This window comes from Hyla sarda, chromosome 7 (assembly GCF_029499605.1).
Source record: "Hyla sarda isolate aHylSar1 chromosome 7, aHylSar1.hap1, whole genome shotgun sequence".
Taxonomy (NCBI): Eukaryota; Metazoa; Chordata; class Amphibia; order Anura; family Hylidae; genus Hyla; species Hyla sarda.
This window is the reverse complement of record NC_079195.1, coordinates 184,123,586-184,143,286: the sequence shown is the minus strand read 5'-3', so window position 1 is coordinate 184,143,286 and position 19,701 is coordinate 184,123,586. Positions and strand designations below refer to the sequence as shown.

General features: G+C 43.6%; 1 long non-coding RNA gene across 1 annotated transcript in view; it reads left to right on the top strand.

Moving 5' to 3' along the window:
• The window catches only part of LOC130282865 (uncharacterized), a 92,015-nt gene that overhangs the window by 30,857 nt on the left and 41,457 nt on the right, over positions 1–19,701 (top strand). Inside the window, exon 2 of the long non-coding RNA XR_008846540.1 lies at positions 1,065–1,188. This is a non-coding gene — a long non-coding RNA (uncharacterized LOC130282865). The remainder of the gene's footprint in view (positions 1–1,064; positions 1,189–19,701) is intronic.

Here is a 19,701-nt window from a genome sequence, read left to right as displayed (position 1 = left end):
GGTGTATGTCAAAACAGGATGCTAAAAACCTGCCCATAGTCTCAAAACTATTTGGCAGTTCTGCCAGGATTGGGTCAAATTCTGTATTCCTTCATAACATCACATCATTTTAATCACATAGTTACCTTCTATTCAGTCCAAGAGCCACATTGCCAATGCATGATGCAAAAAATGACAGAACCAGCGCCAGAATATTCAAAGCAATTAGAAAGCAATATAATTTATACTCTCTATCCTGTAAGGACAAAATCACGAGAAGATCCCGTTTGTAACGTATAAAGTTGTCAATTTTGAAAATTAGAGAAAAAAAAAACAATTGAAGTATATATATAAATATATATATATATATATATATATATAAAATTTATCTCTGATTGATATGCCTGCTGTTAACATACTAATGCATTACAGTGGTGGCTATATATAAGATTGTTATCTACCGGTGGAGTGAAAGATCCTGATGTTAGGCCTTCAGGCTGTTTATTGATGGGTTTGTGCTTGTGTGCCTTTTATTATGTTTTCTAGCGTAATGCTCATAAAGATTTTTGATCCCTCAACACTTGTTTTAGCTGGTGAGGTGCATTGGGGCATCTAAAAAGCACCCTCACATTTACTTGTCTCTGGTCCCCCTGGTAGATCACCTAACTTAGGCTCCTCAAGAAGCCAATGCCAGACGCAAAACAATGTGAGAACTTCTGATATATTATGTGCAATGTGACATTCTATATATGTTATTATGGGTAACAGTGCCTCCTTTGTTTCCTGACAAAGCTCCGAGTTGAAGATAATGGGGTCCAAATGGCCAAGAGTACATAACAGTTGGCTAGCATCAGAACTTAGTGAAAGTGTCAGAATCGTAGCTATCTGCTGTAATATTTTTGTTAGCTCCTGTGGGGGCTTCAGTGGTGCTTGCTCATTCATGTGTAAATATATTTATAAAGAAAGCAATATTTATGGTTTTATTGATTATTAAGACTAATTTTTCAGATAGGGACTTGTTCAAGACACATTTAAATTATCTTCTTACTTATCACACTATAATATTTACTTTATGTTTGCATTAGTGCATTGCCTTGCACCGCTAGAACCAGTACAAGACCCCTGGACTCCATCAGGTTGGGGTTTGGCATCTGAGGCTTGGGTGAGAAAAATGGCCCTCCATGATGGTTTGTTTCCTTAAGGGAAGTGGTGAGTGCACTCTTTAATGCTGAAGTCTCTCTCTGCTGGCATCATTTGTGACACTTTTCTGGCAGGAAAAACTTTTGACCTGTCTCAGAGACATGTTAGATTTTTTGATCAGTCAGGGTCTGAATTTTTATACCCCTACTGATTTCTAGATATATTGTTAGTTATAACTAGGTGAAGCTCCACTCCCCGGCTTGATGTGTATTCCATCTTAGAGCCTATAGAGCCTATCTCCTGCATTGAGAGTTGAGCCAGGAAGTAACAACTATAACTATGGATTGGAGGGGGTCTAAGCAACAAGACCCCAACTGATCTTAACTTTTGACTTGTCTGTACAACATAAAAGTTAAAGGGGTATTCCAGGAAAAAACTTTTTTTTTATATATATATCAACTGGTTCCAGAAAGTTAAACAGATTTGTAAATTACTTCTATTAAAAAATCTTAATTCTTTCAGTACTTATGGGCTTGTGAAGTTAAGGTTGTTCTTTTCTGTCTAAGTAATCTCTGATGACACGTGTCTCGGGAAACGCCCAGTTTAGAAGCAAATTCCCATAGCAAACCTCTTCTAAACTGGGCGGTTCCCGAGACACGTGTCATCAGAGATTACTTAGACAGAAAAGAACAACCTAAACTTCAGAAGCACATAAGAACTGAAAGGATTAAGATTTTTTAATAGAAGTAATTTACCAATCTGTTTAACTTTCTGGAGCCAGTTGATATATAAAAAAAAGTTTTTTCCTGAATAACCCCTTTAATTTAAATGACAGTAACACTCTAAGAAAAGGTGGGGGCCCCCTTTATTTAACCTTCTGCCACACAATCTCAAGGGGCCAATGGATTGTCTTGTCAGCTGGTAGCCAATTACAACAGAGTAGAAGCAATACCACTTTTGGTTTATGACTTTTGGACCCCACTGGATATGTATTCAAAGAATGTCAACAAAAGACGTTTAATGTAATTCACCATATATCTTGTACTATGGGAAAAGTCTGATATCATTTAGTGATAGTATTTACATGACAAATATATTATTAGGGTAATATATTATTATAAACATAAAACTTACATATATTATCCTACAAAACAAAAAGTGGCTGCTAGATACGCAGAGCAAATCATGGAGATCATAACTGTTAAACGCAAGTCCAAACACACTGGCAATGAATGATAAGAAGCTGGTCCAAAGAACACATGTTACCTACAAAAACATAAGCATCACGTAAGAATGAGTAATGGAAACCAATGTCAACAAAAATTATTGAAAAAATGGTATATTTGACTTCTCACAATAACACTTCATCACAATCTGGTGTTGTGTCCTGCAAAGCTGAGAATGTAGATCACTGCTCCCTGCACAAGAGGCACTCAAAGACCTCCATTCTTGAGATTACTGAGGGTCCCAGTGGTCATACCCTCCGAAATCACAGCAATTTATCAGGTAGGTAGGGTAGAAATGCTATAATTGAGCAAAGCCCTTAGATTCAATTTTTTATAAATACATTTGCTCTAGTGCTCTCCACTTGCTCTAGTGGTGACTGTAGGCAGCACATGCGCTATCATTCATTGAGTGAAGGGAAACTAGACATATCAAACTATATGTATGAAACCTGGAGCTTTAGCCTCCTATAAAGTTGTGCTAAAAAGTTACAGATTGCATTAATAATTTTTTTAATAATGTATGTATATATATATATATATATATATATATATATATATATATATTTGTATACAATATAGTATATTTGTCAAACAAAGAACAATGGAGGATTTGGAAGATGAATATGTGTTATTTCTAGCACTGTGCAGCCTGGACCCCATTCACATCATCAAATGTTTTTGTCTACGTCAAAATGTATGCTGACCCCAGCTCACCCACGGCAGCCCTATTGACTTTATTTTTCAGATATTGTTCTTTGTTGTAAGACTGAACTACGTGGTAGACTTACCTGTGAGTACTGCCAAAGACAATAGTCCATCAAGGTCAACCTATAATCCTACTTGGGGGAGGCAAAACCCCTTATGAGGCAGATGCCAATTGCCACAAACTATACTCTTTTGAGGCATCTAATGATTTTATTTACCTTCCCAAATGTTGTTTGGCACTGGTCACTAAAGTTGTCCACCAATGTCCCCAAGTCATTTCCAGTAGCATTTTTATTCAGTTTTCCTATATTTTGTTGACTCGTCCCAAGTGCATAACCTTACATTTATCAACATTAACCCCTTAACGACCACGTACGTTAATGTATGTCCTGGTTTTGGGGGACTTTCCGCACCAGGATGTACATTTACGTTCCTGTGTATGACCGCGAGCATCGGAACGGTGCTTGCGTCATACACGGCAGGTTCTGGCATCTGCGGCAGTGCGGTACTTTGAATGGATGGTAGGATCGACCGCAGCGCTGCCGTGGCGATCCGATCATCCAGCATGGTGGCCGGAGGTCTTCTGCTCTGGTCTGCGATCGAGCAGACCAGAGCAGAAGATCACCGATAATACTGAGCAGTGCTGTGTCCTATACATAGCACTGAACAGTATTAGAAATCAAAGGATTGCTATAGATAGTCCCCTATGGGGACATAAAAAGTGTAAAAAAAAAGTTGAAAAATGTAAAAATAAAAAAGTAAAAAAAAAGTGAAAAATCCCCTCCCCCAATAAAAATGAAAATTGTTAGTTTTTCCCATTTTACCCCCAAAAAGCGTAAACATTTGTTTTATAAACATATTTGGTATCGCCACGTGCGTAAATGTCCGTACTATCAAAATATAATGTTAATTATCCTGTACGGTGAATGGCGTAAATGTAAATAATAAAAAAGTCCAAAAATGCAGTTTTTTTGTCACATTTTATATATAAAAAAAGAAAATAATAATAAATGATCTAAAAGTTTTATATATGCAAATGAGGTATCGATAAAAAGTACAGATGATGGCGCAAAAAATTTGCCCTCATACCGCCCTATATATGGAAAAAGAAAAAAGTTATAGGTGGTCAAATTAGGGCGATTTTAGATTACTGATTTTATACAAAAAGTTTTAGATTTTTTTAAACGGTACAAAAATATAAAAGTATCTAGCCACGGGTATCATTTTAATCGTATTGACCCACAGAATAAAGAACACATGTTATTTTTACCGTAAAGTGTATAGTGGGAAAACAAAACCCTCCAAAATGCGCAAAATTGTGTTTTTCATTTACATTTCCTCCCTAAAAAATTTTTTGGGGGGTTCGCCGTACATTTTATGGTAAAATGAGAGGTTTCATTACAATTGGTCACGCAAAAAACAAGCCCTTATATGGGTCTGTAGATGGAATTAAAACTTTTGCAGGTCTGTTTATGTTGTAAGACTACTTTAAAGGGGTATTCCAGGAAAAAACTTTTTTTTTATATATATCAGCTGGCTCCAAAAAGTTAAACAGATTTGTAAATTACTTCTATTAAAAAATCTTAATCCTTTCAGTATTTATGAGCTTCTGAAGTTAAGGTTGTTCTTTTCTGTCTAAATTCTCTCTGATGACACCTGTCTCGGGAACCGCCCAGTCTAAAAGAGATTTGCTATGGGGATTTGCTTCTAAACTGGGCGGTTCCCGAGACAGGTGTCATCAGAAAGCACTTAGACAGAAAAGAACAACCTTAACTTCAGAAGCTCACAAGTGCTGAAAGGATTAAGATTTTTTAATAGAAGTAATTTACAAATCTGTTTAACTTTCTGGAGCCAGTTGATATACATAAAAAAGTTTTTTTTCCTGGATAACCCTTTTCAATGTTTACATTTATGCTTTAAAACATTAATGACACTTGGGGGAAATTTCTGTCATGGCAGCATTAATGGTGTATGAAGCTGGATCCCTACTCAGTGCCTCACAGCTGCATTCAAAGTTGACAGCAGCATTTAAACAGTATTCAGTGCCAGAGGTGGACACAGACAGCAGAGGGCCCCTGTGCAAAGAATGTGCCTGCCCCCCCCCCCCCCCCCCCAGCACTGTGCCCCCTCATGTACCTAGACCCCACCGGAGTGCCTCCACTTACCCCGCTCGTGTAGTGTCGCCACTTGCCTTGTCCACCACAGGTGGATGGAACGGCTCCTGAGGTGGGCTCTGGGTGGCCCCTGTCCCTCTCAGTGTGCGACCCAGGCCCAGTGAGTACTCCCCCGGATCAGCCTGACCCGTATCTAGCTGGAAGGCAGAGGTCAGTGCTCCCCTTTACACTCGCACCCCTGGACTTAGCACGACACCCCTTGGCACCCCCTGGTTCCTTGGCTCCTTAGTGATAGAAGTAACTTACAGACAGGGCCAGACTGGGACCAAAAACAGGCCCAGGCATTTTAAAATAAACAGCCAATTTTTATGGTGGGGGTCTGACTCATGGGGCCCCACCAATCACCTTGGTTCAAGTGGCTCCCCAGATGTTGGAAAGCTGCAACTCCCATCATGTCTGAAGTGACTACAGCTGATGGGACAGTCAGGAGACTACACAATGATATCAGTGAGTACAGCTCTGATGGGACAGTTAGGAAAATACACAATGATATCACTGACCTAAGTGACGTCTTCTCTGTTGTCTTTCCTTTTCTTCTTCATCTGGTCCAGACACCAGGATTTCTTCCATCTTCTCTGCAGAGTCTGACACCTGGACATCATTGGTTCCTTAATTTGTCGGTAGATCCTCATCCTCTGTATGATGACAATAATCATTATAACCTTGCCAAATACTGTACCCCCTGAATATAATACTGCCAACCACTGTACCCCCTGAATATAATACTGCCAACCACTGTACCCCTGAATATAATACTTCCAACCACTGTACCCTGAATATAATACTGCCAACCACTGTACTCCATGAATATAATACTGCCAAATACTGCACCAATGAATATAATACTGCCAACCAATGTACCCCTGAATATAATACTTCCAAATACTGTATCCCTGAATATAATACTGCCAACCACTGTACTCCATGAATATAATACTGCCAACCACTGTACCATGAATATAATACTGCCAACCACTGTACTCCATGAATATAATACTGCCAAATACTGCACCAATGAATATAATACTGCCAACCACTGTACTCCATGAATATAATACTGCCAACCACTGTACCCCTGAATATAATACTGCCAACAACTGTACTCCATGAATATAATACTGCCAGCCACTGTACTCCATGAATATAATACTGCCAACCAATGTACCCCTGAATATAATACTTCCAAATATTGTACCCCTGAATATAATACTGCCAACCAATGTACCCCTGAATATAATACTTCCAAATATTGTACCCCTGAATATAATACTGCCAACCAATGTACCCCTGAATATAATACTGCCAAAACTATACCACTGAATATGATACTGCCAAATACTGTACCCCTGAATATAATACTGCCAACCACTGTACTCCATTAATATAATACTGCCAACCACTGTACTCCATTAATATAATACTGCCAAATACTGTACCAACCACTGAATCACCCCATACACCCCACGCACTCCATCCTCAGTCTCCTCATCACCCCATACACGCCACACAACCCATCCTCAGTCTCCTCATCACCCCCATACACCCCACGCACCCCATCCTCAGTCTCATCACCCCATACACCCCACACAACCTATCCTCAGTCTCCTCATCACCCCCATACACCCCACGCACCCCATCCTCAGTCTCATCACCCCATACACCCCACACAACCCATCCTCGGTCTCCTCATCACCCCATACACCCCACACACTCCATCCTCAGTCTCCTCATCACCCCATATACCCCATCCTCAGTCTCCTCATCACCCCATACACCCCACGCACCCCATCCTCAGTCTCATCACCCCCATACACCCCACGCACCCCATCTTCAGTCTCATCACCCCATACACCCCACACAACCCATCCTCATTCTCCTCATCACCCCATACACCCCATGCACTCCATCCTCAGTCTTCTCCTCACCCAATGCACTCCATCCTCAGTCTCCTCATCACCCCATGCACTCCATCCTCAGTCTCCTCAGCACCCCATGCACTCCATCCTCAGTCTCCTCATCACCCCATGCACTCCATCCTCAGTCTCCTCATCACCCCATACACCCATGCACCCCATCCTCAGTCTCCTCATTACCCCATGCACTACATCCTCAGTCTTCTCATCACCCCCATACACCCCACGCACTCCAACCTCAGTCTCCTCATCACCCCATACACCCCACACACCCCATCCTCAGTCTCCTCATCACCCCATACACCCCACACACTCCATCCTCAGTCTCCTCATCACCCCATGCACTCCATCCTCAGTCTCCTCCTCACCCCATACACCCCATGAACTCCATCCTCAGTCTCCTCATCACCCCATACACCCCATGCACTCCATCCTCAGTCTCCTCATCACCCCATGCACTCCATCCTCAGTCTCCTTATCACCCCCATACACCCCACGCACCCCATCCTCAGTCTCCTCATCACCCCTTACACCCCACGCATCCCATCCTCAATCTCCTCATCACCCCATACACCCCATGCACTCCATCCTCAGTCTCCTCATCACCCCATGCACTCCATCCTCAGTCTCCTCATGACCCCCATACACCCCACGCACCCCATCATCAGTCTCCTCATGACCCCATACACCCCATGCACCCCATCCTCAGTCTCCTCATCACCCCCCATACACCCCATGCACTCCATCCTCAGTCTCCTCATCACCCCATGCACTCCATCCTCAGTCTCCTCATCACCCCCATACACCCCACGCACCCCATCCTCAGTCTCCTCATCACCCCATACACCCCACGCACCCCATCCTCAGTCTCCTCATCACCCCATACACCCCACGCACTCCATCCTCAGTCTTCTCATCACCCCATGCACTCCATCCTCAGTCTCCTCATCACCCCATACACCCCATGCACTCCATCCTCAGTCTCCTCATCACCCCCATACACCCCATGCACTCCATCCTCAGTCTCCTAATCACCCCATGCACTCCATCCTCAATCTCCTCATCACCCCATACACCCCATGCACTCCATCCTCAGTCTCCTCATCACCCCATGCACTCCATCCTCAGTCTCCTTATCACCCCCATACACCCCACGCACCCCATCCTCAGTCTCCTCATCACCCCATACACCCCACGCACCCCATCCTCAGTCTCCTCATCACCCCATACACCCCACGCACTCCATCCTCAGTCTCCTCATCACCCCATGCACTCCATCCTCAGTCTCCACATCACCTCATACACCCCATGCACTCCATCCTCAGTCTCCTCATCACCCCCATACACCCCCACTCCATCCTCAGTCTCCTCATCACCCCACACACTCCATCCTCAGTCTCCTCATCACCCCATATAACTTAAGCACCTCATCATTATTACACAGCTTACACCCCCCCCCCCGGTCCTTCTCATCAACATTAAACCCCTTAATCACTACACCCCTGACCCCCCTTCTGGTCCTCCTTATCAACACTACGCTCTCCCAGACCCCCAATCCCCCTTATCATTACACCACCAACCTCTTCAACACCCCTCTTGTCCTCTTCATCATCATTACAGTCCCCTCCCCCTCCCACCGCCCTGCACCCGATCGTCGCTCTCCTCACCTCATCTGCTCAGCGATGCGGCCGTGTGAGGCGGGAGGGTTTGCTGCTCCTGTCGCTTCTGCCGGGGTCAGAGGCCATGACATGTGACGTCAGGGGCTTGGAACAGACGTGCGTGCCTGCGCGGGGCACGTCTGTTCCCATCAGCCCCTGGCCTGTCCGTCTCGCCCGGCCGGTTTAAAGGTAAATTACTGCTGTCAGCGGCAGGTCCGGGACCTGTTGCTGCAGCATGAAGTATGAAGTACTGGCAGGGGGCCCTGCAGGGGCCCAGACTGTGAGGCCCAGGCTGTGACCTGGGCCACTAGGTGGGCCCCCTAACACGCTGGGCCCCTGTGCAGCCGAAACGGCTGAACAGGTGATATGTCCGCCCCTGTTCAGTGCGCAACATGGTGGTTCGTAGGGAGCAAATTTGTTGTCATGGCAGCCTAAGGCATGTGTGGTGTCCCGGTACCGCATCCTATACGGTACCTGTATATAGGTCCCCATAGCCAGAGTCCCTAGGACGTCAGGGTCCTTCTTATCTAGTCCGCCCCTTGTCACCTCTCATCTAAGGATTAGTAGATCTAATAGTTTATTCAAGATTTATATAAATATAAATGTACAAATGTATATAATTGGTTAATTACCTCTACGGAGCGTAGCAGGACCTGTGAATCACGTGATCGGGTAAACTCTATGGTTTTTGCTTAAAGACTTTTGGAGGTCCCTGTGACGTTCTGCGCCCACAATTCCTTGTAACAGTGAGTGACAGATATTCGGACCAATTAAAAACGGCCCTGACCCTGCCCATATAATGGAGTGGCGGCCATAGCTTGCTCTCTTGTTCCCGGGCTTTGATGAGAGAAGGATCTGCGCTGCTTTCATCAGTGAGTTTAGGCCTGAGCCTTGCGTGAGTGTGAGTGTATCAATCCCTAAGCACTCTGCAAGATCACCGGACCTTTTCTATCCCCTATCTTCTATAAGGATATTCGCAATTAACCCTAAATTCAGAGACTTATAAAACAAGTCAAGGTCCGCAACAACTGTCAGTCACTGAAGTGTATAGAGACTGTTTTGATGAGACTGTTACTGTTCATTGGATGTACCACAAGTCTTTAAAGTAAAGTTTATCCAAGTTCAAGTTCAAAACAAAGGATAAGGAGCAGCACTCTGTAAATTGTAGGTCGAAGATGGGTGCACACGGTCGGAATCCCAGGTCACGGGAGACACTTCACAATGTAGAAAGGAGAAGACTGTAGCACTCCAATAAGATGAAAAGTGAATGTGGCTTTATTCCAATTCAAACATCAAGGCAACGTTTCAGCTGCACGCAGGCAGCCTTTGTCAAGCAGTTACATAGTGCACATGGTGCGGTATATATATGGTGGAAGGACATGACGTCACAATTACATCACATCATTAGCATATCAAAACAAACAATCAATATATATTATATTACATCATAATCATTGTATATCAGGCAGTAGTGAACTACAAGTGCATATTAGGTGTACAGTGGTAATAAACGTAAGAGAATGTGAAGAGAACTCACAACGTAAATCTACAGAGACGGGATCACTGGGCGGGTCCTGCGTGATGTAACAGAAGAGCATCGGGCGCTCCGTCCTATGGCGGAGTGGCGCGCGATGTTCAATGCAGCAGAGAGATGCTTGGACCGCAACCGGAAGGTGGGGTTGGAACGCAACCGGAAATGGTGCGATCGCACCCAATCGCATGGGTGGAAAAGAGCAGAGGAGACTGCAGTTCGGGCATGGGGGGATGTCGCGCACGCGCAGTGAGTGGGTATCACATGCGCATGCGCAGAGAGAGCAAGGAAGCATGTCTGGCCATTATTGTTGAGGGCAGCTGAAAGGGCAAAAATAAAATAAGAGAAAATAATAAAGAAGGTAATAAAGAAGTGGCGGAGCAGCAGGAGTATGGATAGGGGTGCACCTAAAAATAGTTGTTGTACTGTGTAAGGGCGAAAAGTCTTATATATATCTCTCGCCTAGCACAGACAGCAATGGATAAATGGGGCCACACAGGCAGAACCATGCATACTGGACACTGCACTCTGGACCCTCTCTAGGGAGTTGGGAGACCTGCCGAAAGGATCCCCAACATACAGATGGAGGGAAGGGACTACCTCTATATAGATAGGGGAGTCCTGCCCACCAAACCCCAGTCACTGAGGGTGGCCTTTATTTGATGCCCACGCCAGAAGTGTCCATCAAGTACTCGCACACGTCGCTGGCCCACCTATAATGAAGGTAAGTAAGGGGTGCACCAATTAGAATATAGAGAATATGCTCCACCACTGCGGTTAAGAAATTGCAACAGGGGAAAACGACAGACATAAAAAGCAGGCCATATAAGTATAGGAAAAATATAGGAGAATAAAAAGTAAATAAAAATAATGCATAAAAAAGGATAATGAAGGCAAAAAATGAAATAAAATAAAATAGAACTGATGAAGTTTTTCCGGTTGCTGTTCAAGGTGAGAGGAGCAGGTGAATATAGGTCACGCAGGATCCGTTCCGCCGTCTCTGTAAGAAGGAAATAAAAGGAGGAGATAAATCATCTCGAATGGCAATATGTAAACATACATACTCAGGGGGGCAATCTACAAGACAACAGAGTGTCTGGGGTAACTTAGAGGTTAGAAATAGGAAAATCAATATTCAGGCCGTTAGGTTTAAGACATTTTAATTCAAAGATCCACCATAGTTCTCGTTTATGTAGTAAGGCCATTCGGTTACCACCTCTTTTGAGAGGAGGAATATGGTCGAGAAGTACAAAACGTAAATCACGTTCAGAATGGCCGGACTCAATAAAGTGTTTCGGGACTGGGAGATCCAATCTCCCCTTGCGGATTGTGTACCGGTGTTGATTGAATCTGGTACGGAACTCACCGGTTGTTTCCCCCACATACAAAAGATTGCAGGGACAGAGTAAAGCGTAAATGACAAAACTGGAGGTACATGTGAGGTAATGTCTCAACGTATAAATTTTACCGGAGTTGGGGTGTAGAAAAGTGGGACCTTTTATCATTTTGGGACAGTTGATGCAGTGACAGCATGGATAGCTGCCTCTGCTTCTCACTGTCAGGTAGCGTTGTCCTGTGCGGGATTTATCTGCCACATCTGCCTTAACAAGCCTGTCACGTAAGTTGGGTGGTCTTCTATATGACATGAGAGGTGGTACTTGGAACTCTTGAATATGTGGGAAAGCCTGTTTGAGTAGGGGCCAGTGTTGTCGGATAATGGATGAAATTTGACTGGATTTGTCGCAAAACTGTGTGACAAATGCAATGCGGTTAGAGGGGGACTTAGTTTTTGGTTGATGAATCAGGGACTGACGGTCCATCGCTAGGACTTCCTGTTTGCATTGTGCAGTAAGTTTTTTGGGGTAACCCCGTTTAGAGAAATTGGAGGCCATCTTATCCAGTGTGTCAGAGATCAGATGTTGGTCACTGACGATCCTACGGGCCCTAACCATCTGGCTGCGGGGAAGAGACTTAATCATGGGGCGTGGATGATGACTGGAAAAGTGGAGAATCGAGTTACAATCAGTGGGTTTGGTAAAGAGACTGGTGGTTAGTGTGCCTTCGCTAACAGAGACCAAGGTGTCTAGAAACTGAATAGAAGAGTGAGAGAAATTGAGAGTAAACTGAATGTGTGGACAAATAGAGTTAAGGAAGGACTGAAAAGAAAGCAGAGACTCGTCGGAACCGCACCAAATGAGGAACACATCGTCGATGTATCGCCACCACCCCAGCACTTGGCTGAAGTGGTGGGATACATAGACGTGTGACTCTTCCAGCGACGCAACAAAGATGTTGGCGTACGTTGGGGCCACATTGGTCCCCATGGCGGTTCCGGCGATTTGTGCATAAAATGTGTCATTGAACAAAAAATAGTTGTTAGAGAGAACAAAATCGAGAAGAGAGATAATAAACTGAGTTTCAGGTAAAGAGAAATCGGGAGTGATAGCGTGAGTGACTGCTGCGATGCCTTCCGCATGGGGGATTGAGGTGTACAGGGACACTATATCGAGGGATGCTAGTGTGACATCCCTCGGTAATGGTACTGATTCAAGTTTTAATAGAAAATCAGAGGTGTCTCTAAGGAATGATTTAGCACGAGTGGCATATGGGCGTAGAAGCTGGTCAAGAAAAATGGAGGCATGACTAGTGATGGAGTCCCTCCCGGAGACAATTGGTCGTCCGGGAGGGTCCACCAAGGACTTATGAATTTTGGGTAATAGGTAGAGAATTGGTGTCACCGGGTGCGAAACCATCAGAAAAGAACAAAGGTTATCGTCAATCAATTGTTGGTCGAGAGCAGGAGTAAGTATAGCTGCTAATTTACGTTCAATATCATTGATAGGGTCTCTGGACAGTTGTTTATATGTACTGTGGTCATTAAGCTGGCGTAAGGCCTCGCAAATGTATTTGCTGCGGTCGAGGACAACTATTGCGCCTCCTTTGTCGGCAGGTTTTAAAATCAAATTATGGTCCTGCATAAAGGATTGTAAGGCTAAGATTTGCTGGGAAGTAAGGTTAGGATGCTTAAGTTGACCCGGACTAGATCTTAGTGTAGCAACATCTTGGTTAACAAAAGTACAGAAAGTATCAAGTATACTATTGTTAACAGTAGGAGTAAATTTACTTTTCTTGGGTAAAGCAAAATCATCAAATTTAAAGGAAATCTTAGCTGATTCTGCGGGTGTGGTTCCAGGCCCCACAAGAGCATGGTTGGGGTCAGAGAACCAGAGCCGCAGTTTCAGTTTACGAAAAAACTGTTGTAAATCAATTTCAAGAGAAAACCAATCTACTCTGTTAGCGGGGCAAAAATTTAAACCTTTACTCAAAACATCAAGTTGATCATGAGACAAATTAGTTGAAGAAATATTTACCACGTTTTGTTTTGACGTTTCGTGGTCACTTTCACTGGTTGGGCTTTGGGGGGACGTCCCCTTGTTCTTCCTACGCCTCCATTGTTTGCTTCCTCCCCGTCTGGTGGGTCGCTTAAAGGTGGACGAGGTCCTAAAAAAGACTGGCTATTATGTTTAAGTCCATGTGGGCCGGTGGTAGTGTCCGTTGAAGAAGAGGTTTGTGCAGTCCGAATGTCCTGATTCTTAAAGTCTCTAATCCGCTTGGAACGTTTGTTGGTGACATCATTCCATGTGTACACACGGGCATTCTCATAGTCAAGGCTGTCCCTGTGCCATTTATGGCGTTTAAAGTTCTCTTGCTCGCTCCTCGCTAAAATGACTTCACTGGAGGATACTTTAAAATCATCCTCCTCCTCCACTGAGGTTGATACCTTTATGCAAAAACAAATTGGCTCCCTCCAAAAATCGAGGAGCGAGCAAGAGAACTTTAAACGCCATAAATGGCACAGGGACAGCCTTGACTATGAGAATGCCCGTGTGTACACATGGAATGATGTCACCAACAAACGTTCCAAGCGGATTAGAGACTTTAAGAATCAGGACATTCGGACTGCACAAACCTCTTCTTCAACGGACACTACCACCGGCCCACATGGACTTAAACATAATAGCCAGTCTTTTTTAGGACCTCGTCCACCTTTAAGCGACCCACCAGACGGGGAGGAAGCAAACAATGGAGGCGTAGGAAGAACAAGGGGACGTCCCCCCAAAGCCCAACCAGTGAAAGTGACCACGAAACGTCAAAACAAAACGTGGTAAATATTTCTTCAACTAATTTGTCTCATGATCAACTTGATGTTTTGAGTAAAGGTTTAAATTTTTGCCCCGCTAACAGAGTAGATTGGTTTTCTCTTGAAATTGATTTACAACAGTTTTTTCGTAAACTGAAACTGCGGCTCTGGTTCTCTGACCCCAACCATGCTCTTGTGGGGCCTGGAACCACACCCGCAGAATCAGCTAAGATTTCCTTTAAATTTGATGATTTTGCTTTACCCAAGAAAAGTAAATTTACTCCTACTGTTAACAATAGTATACTTGATACTTTCTGTACTTTTGTTAACCAAGATGTTGCTACACTAAGATCTAGTCCGGGTCAACTTAAGCATCCTAACCTTACTTCCCAGCAAATCTTAGCCTTACAATCCTTTATGCAGGACCATAATTTGATTTTAAAACCTGCCGACAAAGGAGGCGCAATAGTTGTCCTCGACCGCAGCAAATACATTTGCGAGGCCTTACGCCAGCTTAATGACCACAGTACATATAAACAACTGTCCAGAGACCCTATCAATGATATTGAACGTAAATTAGCAGCTATACTTACTCCTGCTCTCGACCAACAATTGATTGACGATAACCTTTGTTCTTTTCTGATGGTTTCGCACCCGGTGACACCAATTCTCTACCTATTACCCAAAATTCATAAGTCCTTGGTGGACCCTCCCGGACGACCAATTGTCTCCGGGAGGGACTCCATCACTAGTCATGCCTCCATTTTTCTTGACCAGCTTCTACGCCCATATGCCACTCGTGCTAAATCATTCCTTAGAGACACCTCTGATTTTCTATTAAAACTTGAATCAGTACCATTACCGAGGGATGTCACACTAGCATCCCTCGATATAGTGTCCCTGTACACCTCAATCCCCCATGCGGAAGGCATCGCAGCAGTCACTCACGCTATCACTCCCGATTTCTCTTTACCTGAAACTCAGTTTATTATCTCTCTTCTCGATTTTGTTCTCTCTAACAACTATTTTTTGTTCAATGACACATTTTATGCACAAATCGCCGGAACCGCCATGGGGACCAATGTGGCCCCAACGTACGCCAACATCTTTGTTGCGTCGCTGGAAGAGTCACACGTCTATGTATCCCACCACTTCAGCCAAGTGCTGGGGTGGTGGCGATACATCGACGATGTGTTCCTCATTTGGTGCGGTTCCGACGAGTCTCTGCTTTCTTTTCAGTCCTTCCTTAACTCTATTTGTCCACACATTCAGTTTACTCTCAATTTCTCTCACTCTTCTATTCAGTTTCTAGACACCTTGGTCTCTGTTAGCGAAGGCACACTAACCACCAGTCTCTTTACCAAACCCACTGATTGTAACTCGATTCTCCACTTTTCCAGTCATCATCCACGCCCCATGATTAAGTCTCTTCCCCGCAGCCAGATGGTTAGGGCCCGTAGGATCGTCAGTGACCAACATCTGATCTCTGACACACTGGATAAGATGGCCTCCAATTTCTCTAAACGGGGTTACCCCAAAAAACTTACTGCACAATGCAAACAGGAAGTCCTAGCGATGGACCGTCAGTCCCTGATTCATCAACCAAAAACTAAGTCCCCCTCTAACCGCATTGCATTTGTCACACAGTTTTGCGACAAATCCAGTCAAATTTCATCCATTATCCGACAACACTGGCCCCTACTCAAACAGGCTTTCCCACATATTCAAGAGTTCCAAGTACCACCTCTCATGTCATATAGAAGACCACCCAACTTACGTGACAGGCTTGTTAAGGCAGATGTGGCAGATAAATCCCGCACAGGACAACGCTACCTGACAGTGAGAAGCAGAGGCAGCTATCCATGCTGTCACTGCATCAACTGTCCCAAAATGATAAAAGGTCCCACTTTTCTACACCCCAACTCCGGTAAAATTTATACGTTGAGACATTACCTCACATGTACCTCCAGTTTTGTCATTTACGCTTTACTCTGTCCCTGCAATCTTTTGTATGTGGGGGAAACAACCGGTGAGTTCCGTACCAGATTCAATCAACACCGGTACACAATCCGCAAGGGGAGATTGGATCTCCCAGTCCCGAAACACTTTATTGAGTCCGGCCATTCTGAACGTGATTTACGTTTTGTACTTCTCGACCATATTCCTCCTCTCAAAAGAGGTGGTAACCGAATGGCCTTACTACATAAACGAGAACTATGGTGGATCTTTGAATTAAAATGTCTTAAACCTAACGGCCTGAATATTGATTTTCCTATTTCTAACCTCTAAGTTACCCCAGACACTCTGTTGTCTTGTAGATTGCCCCCCTGAGTATGTATGTTTACATATTGCCATTCGAGATGATTTATCTCCTCCTTTTATTTCCTTCTTACAGAGACGGCGGAACGGATCCTGCGTGACCTATATTCACCTGCTCCTCTCACCTTGAACAGCAACCGGAAAAACTTCATCAGTTCTATTTTATTTTATTTCATTTTTTGCCTTCATTATCCTTTTTTATGCATTATTTTTATTTACTTTTTATTCTCCTATATTTTTCCTATACTTATATGGCCTGCTTTTCATGTCTGTCGTTTTCCCCTGTTGCAATTTCTTAACCGCAGTGGTGGAGCATATTCTCTATATTCTAATTGGTGCACCCCTTACTTACCTTCATTATAGGTGGGCCAGCGACGTGTGCGAGTACTTGATGGACACTTCTGGCGTGGGCATCAAATAAAGGCCACCCTCAGTGACTGGGGTTTGGTGGGCAGGACTCCCCTATCTATATAGAGGTAGTCCCTTCCCTCCATCTGTATGTTGGGGATCCTTTCGGCAGGTCTCCCAACTCCCTAGAGAGGGTCCAGAGTGCAGTGTCCAGTATGCATGGTTCTGCCTGTGTGGCCCCATTTATCCATTGCTGTCTGTGCTAGGCGAGAGATATATATAAGACTTTTCGCCCTTACACAGTACAACAACTATTTTTAGGTGCACCCCTATCCATACTCCTGCTGCTCCGCCACTTCTTTATTACCTTCTTTATTATTTTCTCTTATTTTATTTTTGCCCTTTCAGCTGCCCTCAACAATAATGGCCAGACATGCTTCCTTGCTCTCTCTGCGCATGCGCATGTGATACCCACTCACTGCGCGTGCGCGACATCCCCCCATGCCCGAACTGCAGTCTCCTCTGCTCTTTTCCACCCATGCGATTGGGTGCGATCGCACCATTTCCGGTTGCGTTCCAACCCCACCTTCCGGTTGCGGTCCAAGCATCTCTCTGCTGCATTGAACATCGCGCGCCACTCCGCCATAGGACGGAGCGCCCGATGCTCTTCTGTTACATCACGCAGGACCCGCCCAGTGATCCCGTCTCTGTAGATTTACGTTGTGAGTTCTCTTCACATTCTCTTACGTTTATTACCACTGTACACCTAATATGCACTTGTAGTTCACTACTGCCTGATATACAATGATTATGATGTAATATAATATATATTGATTGTTTGTTTTGATATGCTAATGATGTGATGTAATTGTGACGTCATGTCCTTCCACCATATATATACCGCACCATGTGCACTATGTAACTGCTTGACAAAGGCTGCCTGCGTGCAGCTGAAACGTTGCCTTGATGTTTGAATTGGAATAAAGCCACATTCACTTTTCATCTTATTGGAGTGCTACAGTCTTCTCCTTTCTACAAGTTCAAGTTCAGCTACCTTGTGGACCTTCAGTCATTTTATGCATGCACCTATCGTTACTGGGAAGCGCGGCGATAGGCTGGAGAATTACCTCAGCATACTAGCCCTCAGCCTGGCGTCACGAACAATAGGGTTAACCTTAACCCCTGAAATACTAAAGCAATAACCTAACTATAATACCCCTACCCTAGAAGCCTACCACACATGTACGGGGAGGTATTACATTGATCTGTAGGAGCAATCAAACAATTGCTCATACAAGTCCCCTATGGAGATTAAATAAGTGTATAAAGAAAATTAAAAGTTAAAAAATGTTTTTCAAAATTTTCCAATAAAACAAATATAAACAAAAACAAACCAAAAAAACATACTGGTATTGCAACCTGCGAAATTGTTCAAAAGATTAAAATATAATGTAGTTGATCCCGCGTGATGAATGGCATAAGTGGAAAAAAATACAAAATGTCAGTATTGTGTTTTGTGATTATAACACATACCGGAAAAAATGGACTAAAAAGCAAAATCAAAAAGTACGATCTAAGCCAATATGGTATAAAAAAAATACAGATTTCAGGAGACAAAAAATAAAAATAAAAGACCCAGCACATAATCCTGTAGACGGAATTGTAAAAAAGATATTGGGGGACATTTATCAATGCTTGCTTATGTATTCCTTTTTTTAGTTATTTTTTTTCTTACAATTTTTTTTCTTATGTGTAACGTATTTATCAACTGGTTTCAGCCTGTTGATCAATTTCTTTCACACAAGCAATTTTTTTTTTTTTTTTTGCTTTGGTAGTGGCTTTTTCTGCTCCATGTCTGAGCTGGAGAAAAGTTTTTTCATGCGATGCGACTTTTTTGCGACTTTCACACTTGATAAATCTCTGACCACTTTTTGCTTTGGTAATCAAGATTATTTTTTTTTGCTTAGGACACTGCACAATCAAAAAGTCGCAGAAAAAAGAGAGTAGTCGCACTTGTGACTTTTTTGCAACAATTTAAAAAAAATCTACTAAATGCTTTGATAAATCTCCCCCATTGAGGTCAGAATAGGACGATAAAAACTAGTAAAACAGAACAATAGCTATACCTATCGGAGGCGGGTATCATTGCAATTGTACTGACATGAGGAATATAGATCAAAAGTAATTTACACCGCAAGTGAATAGAATAAAACATGGTGCATGGTCATCACCACTAATGGGTCTGATACTATACAAATTGAATGAAGCGACTATGTGATATCATGTAGAGATTGATGTCCAGTTCAATGGGTGGTAGCACACACACTAAATTGTGACTACAATACTTAAAGGGGGTATTTATTTGACTATGCTACAGGAGCTGTAAAGTTAGTGTAGTTCATAATATAGTGTCTGTACCTGTGTGTGACGGTTTTCTCTAAATTCTTTTGTGATTTTCGCCCCACTACTTATTTTTACCAGCATACAAAATGACTGTTGTCTCAGATTTTTCCCAGCTTGCAATGCGTCCGAGACCTGACATCACTAGTCAGCTGATAACAGGGAGC